Source organism: Ochlerotatus camptorhynchus, unplaced genomic scaffold, assembly GCF_037179485.1.
Source record: "Ochlerotatus camptorhynchus isolate MF236.1 unplaced genomic scaffold, CSIRO-AGI_Acam_v1.1 ptg000225l, whole genome shotgun sequence".
In the NCBI taxonomy this organism is placed as follows: domain Eukaryota; kingdom Metazoa; phylum Arthropoda; class Insecta; order Diptera; family Culicidae; genus Ochlerotatus; species Ochlerotatus camptorhynchus.
Window position 1 is genome coordinate 361,984 of NW_027040715.1, and position 7,118 is coordinate 369,101.

At 42.1% G+C, this 7,118-nt stretch overlaps 2 pseudogenes; both read left to right on the plus strand.

Annotated features, from left to right (window-relative positions):
- Positions 1-3,011: 3,011 nt before the first annotated feature.
- Positions 3,012-4,240, plus strand: LOC135703947 (uncharacterized; annotated as a pseudogene).
- Positions 4,241-4,242: 2 nt separating this feature from the next.
- On the plus strand, positions 4,243-5,346 carry LOC135703954 (uncharacterized; annotated as a pseudogene).
- Positions 5,347-7,118: the final 1,772 nt, after the last annotated feature.

Consider the following 7,118-nt stretch of genomic DNA (forward strand, 5'->3'; position numbering starts at 1 on the left):
TTAAAAGCTGAACAAAGGTTAACGTGGTCTTTGTACTGCAATTCCCAGGCAACAATTTGATGCTTAAGTGTTGTTTTTATTCGATTTTAATTCAGTTTTAGATTGAACTTTAACCTTTGTTCAGCTTTTAGACATCTAAATTTTGGGTTTTTAATCAGCCAAAAGCTTAACAATAAAATTCATTATAAGCTTTTTGAGGCATTAAATAACAGTCTTTTCCAAACCTTGTTCAGCCTTCTAGTTTTATTTCAAAAATAATATTGTAAGACCCTGACAAGTCAATTAATGACCTCTGTAGTGATGCAAAGATGAAGATGAAAATGATTTTGACAACAGTATTGTATAACCTTTGTTTATATTTTTGAAATATTTATATATACATAATATATATGTATAACGTTATATTTTAAAATCTTTAAAAAAAAAAAATCTGAATTTTAACTATCGCGTAAAATCTCCCCTCGTTTAATTTTGAGCTACAGTTGGCATAAACAACGAAATCGTTTACAAGCTTGCATACAATATTGTTAATTTTAGCTTTAAATCTTGTAATTTATGCCAAATTATGAGTATTATGGCAAATGATCTGTTGTCCGTGGTCGAACGTCCTTTTTGAAATGCAAAATAATCAACGAGGATACTAAAAGGGATAAATGTTTCAATTGAATTTGAGATCACTTTTGAACAAGCTTTCATCCTATTCAAGACTCACCTGCCGGATTTAGCCGGAGTTTTGTCTGTGAGGGCACAAAATATGTCAATTTTTTACTCAGCCTGTGTAACCGACACCATTTGGACGTCTTCAACAAAGTTGGGTATTTTGCTAATATACAAAAGATTGTAAAACATTAAAGTTCTCTCAAACCTATAGTTTTTTTTTTAATTATGTGATAAAAACTGAAAAAAAAAACGAAATTTTGTGGAACAGTCATATGAAACGCTACGTATCTCAAAAACTACACACTAAGATTTTTTTGCCGAGATGGGCACCACCGAGCAGCTCGGCATTTTATTTTGCTGGAAATTCAGCAAAAAATATGTTTGTTAGCTGAGATCTCGGCAAAATTCCCGTTTGTTAGCTGAATCTCGGCAAGTTTTTCACTGAGACCCAGCAAAATAAAATGCCGAGCTGCTCGGTGGTGCCCATCTCGGCGAAAAAATCTAAGTGTGTAAGATATATAGAGGATTGGTGTTTTCACCAAAGATTGTTATATTAAAGTTATCTACAACTTTGTTGGAGATACCACATACCTATCTTGCAAATGTAAAAAGTTAGATTTTTCAGCGCCACCTGTGGTGGAATTCTGAACTAAAACTTATCACTAGTCTCTGCGCCTTATTTTATAGCAAAACTCTTCCCAATACACCATGGTGAAAAAATCGATATTGAAGGGACACATAAAAAAGTTCGTGATTTTAAGCATTCAAACCACTGTGCAACGCCCACCACCAATATAGGGCCATTATAAGAATCATAAATTATGTTCGTTCATAGGCGAAAGCCGCTTATCTATTAAAAATAAGCAATTCAGCTACTAGAATTGAATGGAAACTACAAATCCTTCCCGCTTTCTCTATGCACAGATATTTGACTAGTCGACATCATTCATCTGTGTTAGATTCAAATTGCCAAAGAATATTAAAAATTCTATACCAGGCCAAATTTAGAAAACTGGCACCGCAACTGCATTAATCCCCCAGTCTCAGCAGAAAGAAGCGGAATCTTCGTAACACAAAGAAATCTTGCTCTTCTATTCCCAAATTCATGGCGCCCATGCTTGCGCTCGGTTGCAATTTCCCATGGGAGGCATCTTGATTTGGTTTTCCCGTAAATAAGCGAACCAAATTCTAAATCCAAAACATTCTCCATAGTGTTCTGCTCTAGTTTGAACAAGGTAGTTCAGTGAGCATCCAACTGTTATTTGGCACCGACTCAAACCCATTCCTCTTGGATCGGATTTTAAAACGTGTGTCTTATTATGCTATGCACATGGCTTTTGCTACGTCCTTCGCTCTCATGCCCTTCTCCTGGCTGGGATCAAAGTTCGGATTGGTGAGTGAAGGGAAAAACCAATTCCTAGTCGGGTAAGGTATCACATCCTAAGCGTAGTAAAATCGAAAAAACGCCATCGAGACCGGTATGCAGCAGAGGAATATTAGATTAACCTTTCTTTGTTTCGAGCAAAGCGGTGAAGAAATATAAAGTCATATACCAAAAATCAACTGTTCATGTGCAACGATGAAAACCCGAAAAACTCCTTTTGACCTGAGAAAAATAAAACGAACTGATCTAAACTTTCTTCAAACAATTAATTTCCAGCCCACCGTTCATTTTGCAAACCAGCATTTTCCCAGGATGCTAAACCACTCGAATGAAAAGAGCACAAACCGGTCCCCCCAACCTCGGCACACCTTTTTTTGCCACTCCCCGAATAGTTTCTACGGTAGTGTCCCACCAATTTTGCCATGATTTAGATTCAATTAAAATCCATTGACCGAATTTCCCGAACCGAAGTACACACAAAAAGCGGGGCGCGGTGAATTGAAACTGAACTGAACTGAGTTGAACCGAGTTTGAACTTGCAGGACAAGTGAAGAGTAACAAACTACCCTCCCGTGTGCTGGTGCTGCGGTGGGCACTGGAAATCCCCCGTCCCGCTACTGCCGTCACCACCGATGAGCGCAAGAGATGCGTTTGTTCGACTAGCTGGGCCAGTTGAAGCGCCAAGTGTTTGGCACCTGGCCTGGATGACAGGCCAGGAGCAAGAGCAAAGGTAAAACGGGCGAAGGAAGGGCTTGTTGCGGTGAAAACCTCGAGCTGAGTTTTCGGGAGAAAATAGATTAATTCATTATAGAAACTTTGGCTTCCGCCCCGGTGAGCACGGCGGAAGCGATGAACCGTGAAAAAAGGATGGTTATTTGTTTTGCTATCGAATGGAGGAGTGTCTTTGCTCGGTGCAGGTTGATTCAAGTGCACTAGAAATGGGAGTGTTTGTTTTACAATGTTTATAATGGCATGCATAGGTATATTATGTGACAGTCTAAGTAAAAGTTTTCTCACTTTATCTCAAAAATCTGCTTGAATATGCGGCAAATCTATTAAAATTTTACTCAGTCTAGGAGTAACCTACTGTTTTGCGAATTTGAGTTGAATTAATCGGCCGTGTACGCTTGGGGTGGCTGGCAAATAAAGCGTGATTGATGATTATCTCGAATACTTAAGAGCAGACATAAAGTGATGTCCGACACGAATGTCACGAATATGGTAAAGTGTCGTTAATTAAATAATAATAATAACAATAATAATAATAGCAGAGCTCCATGACCTCACTGAAGCCGATATTACTGAGGTCCTCGACACCCATGTACATCTGTTGAGTGCTCTTGCTAAACGGATGCGACGGTATGGAGAAAGTTTGAAGCGGAAGAAGGAAAATCGAATGTTCAACACTAACGAAAGATAGTTCTACAACAAAACCGACTATAGCGAAGGACTCCCGGAGATTGGCGATGTAACACAGTTTTCGGTCGATCTTTGGGAGAATCCTGTTCAAAATAACAGTGATGGGATGTGGTTGACAGAGGAAGAGGATAGAAGTAGTGGTATTGTAAGTAAGCCCACGGTACCGGGAATTGGGCTGAACCAGGGTCAGGTTTCGTGCACTGCTTCTGGTTTAAAAAGTTTACCTCAATCAATGGGCAGATGGTAGAATGCTTCAATATGGTACTAGAAGACCCCCAACAGCTACCAGAATTCATTAGCAGAATGGCAACCTATCTTCTGCCATAGTCTCAAAACATGCCTAATCCAGCCAAGTACAGGCCAATAACATGTCTCTCGATCCTGTACAAAGTGCTCTCGTCAGTAATAAATCGGAAGATACAGAACCATTGCAATGTAAACATCGTTATAGTCAAAGAACAGTTTTATTGTCGGTCAGGCGAGCCAGAAAAAGAGAAACCTGAGCATGGCGTACATCGACTACAAGAAGGCGTACGACTCATTGCCGCATTCGTACCTTCTCAAGGTACTGCATTTGTACAAGGCGGACGATGAAGGCTTATGCAGCACGCAATGGGAATGTGGAGTACATCTCTCCACGTTACTGACGGAGCAGTGGTGTTACGGTTCAGCACTCTCAGCTTAAGAAGGGGTATTTTCCAAGGCGATACCTTTTGTCCACTATGGTTCTGCCTTGCGATGAATCCCCACTCAACCAATACAACTATGGCTACTTGAATCGAATCAATCGTGTTCTGAGTTCGTTCCTGTCGGTCGGCAACAAGATAAAGGCGATAAACACGTTTGCCGTACCCCTGTTGACCTACAGCTTTGGTGTGATCAAGTGGACCAAAACAGACTTGGAGGCGATAGAACGAGCAGTTCGAGTGGCGTTTACCAAGCATCGCATACATCACCCAAAGTCGGCCGTTGAGAGAGTCACCTTGCCACGTAATGAAGGAGGAAGAGCGCTATGTTTTTCCCAGATTCAGCAGTTGCGGATCTACTTCGTAGAAAGCCAGAACCATCGCGAAGTCTACCGTGCAGTTTGTGAGGTAGACCATGGGTTCAGCGCCCTGCATCTGCCGCAGGAAGACTACCAGTTGAATTGCGATCAAAAACCTGTCGAAGATAAAGTCGCATGTCGACAAAGTGGCGTCGAATACGTGGCTGGTGCGAGGTGAACTCTTCTAAGAGACTTAAGGTTTTATGGTAGCCATCCAGAACTACAGTAGGTACATATTGCACGAAAAAGTAGAAGACCGGTGTAGAAAGTGCAATGCAGTAGGGGAGACGATCGAACATGTTGTTGCTGATTGCCAAGCGTAAGCAGAAGTAGCGTATCTCGGTCGTCACAACGATGTCGCTAAGATTGTGCATCAACAACTTGCACTGAAGCACAACTTGGAGAACCAGTACGTACCCTACTACAAGTACCTGCCAGACCCGGTACTATAAAATAGTTGCATAAAGCTGTACTGGGATCGCGAGATCATTACGGATGTCCACATTCGTGCCAATCGTCCTGACATTGTGGTCTTAGACAAAAGGATGAAGCGGGTAACCTTCATCGATATCGCTGTAACATTAAATCTCAAAGTTCAGTCAACGTTCTCGACCTAGATACTGAAGTACCACGATTTAACGGAGGAGTTGAAGCAGATGTGGCACCTGTAGGATGTGCGTATAGTTCCAGCAGTAATCTTGGTGACCGGAATTGTTCCTCGTACCCTTATACGTCCCTTGAAGAGTTGGAACTAGGAAGAGAACTGAACAGCATTCAGAAAGCAGTGATTCTTGGAACCTGTAGTATTGTCTGGCGGCTCCTGAATCATCATAACTGATCCGACTGAAGCCAACAAATTAGGATGTAAGTCAACTGACTAATGAGATCCACAGAGCCTAACCCCCTTGGCATAAAGACAGCCCGGGGTAGGTGAAATTTTCCAGCATTTGCCTTATACGTGTCCACCTTTCCCTAAACGTACATTCAAGGTTGTAAATGCTCATTTCAGCTAAAACAATGTTTTTCTAAATTATGAAATAATTAGATGCCATGGTCAAATTTTGAATTGGTAGGATACAAGAAGAGGTTGCAAAGAATGTGTTTGACATATTAAACCTGTTTATTTCACTTCATGAGAGTCACAATCAGCGATTTTTCACAAACTCACTCACTCACTCACTCACTCACTCAGCGATCAGAAAATCGCTGATTGTGACTCATAGAAAGCAAAATTTACAGGTTTTATGTTTCAAATGCATACTTTGTAACCTCTTCTTGTAAGTTACAAGTAACACATGCCATCATACCATCTTTTGGTTTTATTATTCCGAAAAACATTATTTTAGCTGAAATGAGTATTTGCAACCTTGCGTACATTGTGTGTAATTTGTGGGTTACTGGTTTAACAGTATTTGCGAAGAGCCTTCATTCTCAAACGCTTCAATAGATTACCAGCATGATTGATTTTTCTACAGTAAATAACTTACTTTACCAATCAGGCTAAGGTCTTGTCTGCTGTCCGAAGAAGTCATCTCCACTCTACTCAATCCATGGCCACACTTCGCCAGCCTCGTAGTCTGCAAAGGGTTCGCAGGTCACCTTCTACTTGGTCGATCCATCTTGCCCACTGCGCGCTTCTTTTTCTTGTTCCTGTTGGGTTGCTTTCTAGAACCATTTTCACTGGGTCGTCGTGCGGCATTCTAACGGCGTGCCCAGCAGATCATAGTCACCAATTTTGGTGGGACGCTAACATTGTCTTCCCTAGAACCTCTTCCTTTCATGTATTTTGTCTTTGATACGTTGATGACAAGTCCAATCCACCTAGCTTCAGCCTTCAGTCTGATGTGCGTTTCCACCATCGTATCAAAGTTCCGTGCGATGATGTCGATGTCATTGGCGAAGCCAAGAAGCTGGATGGACTTCCTGAAGATCGTGCCACTCGTGTCTATCCCAGCTCTTTTGATCACACCTTCTAACGCGATGTTGAATAGAAGACACGAAAGTCCATCACCTTGCCGTAACCCCCTTCGAGATTCAAAGGGACTCGAGAGTGTCCCCGATACTCGAACAACATCACATCACCCGAACCCCATGAATCCCACCTGGTATTGGCCCCTGAACTCTGTAGCAAATGGTGATAGGCGGCGTCATAGAATTTGAAAGAGTAACTTGTAGGCGGCGTAGTTTCAGCAATCCAACTTGTCGGCCTTTTTGTAGATTGGGCATACGACACCTTCCATCCACTCCTCCGTTAATATCTCCTCCTCCCAAATCTTGGCAATTGGCGCTCTAGCCAGTGCTTCACCATCGTATTTTAATAGCTCACTTGGTAGTTGATCTACACCAGTTGCTTTGTTGTTCTTCAGCCGACCGATCTCCTCGTCAACTTCTTGAAGATCAGGTGTTGGTAGCCGGTCGTCTTCTACGCGTGCTCCAAGGTCTGTTGCCGTGCCACCTTCGTTTTCTGCTGCATCACCGTTGAGGTGCTCGTCATAGTACTGCTTCCATCTCTCAATCACCTCACACTCGTTCGTGAGAAGGTTACCATCCAAGTCCTTGCACATATCGGCTTGTGGCACGTAGCCTTTGCGCGAACTATTTAGCTTCTCA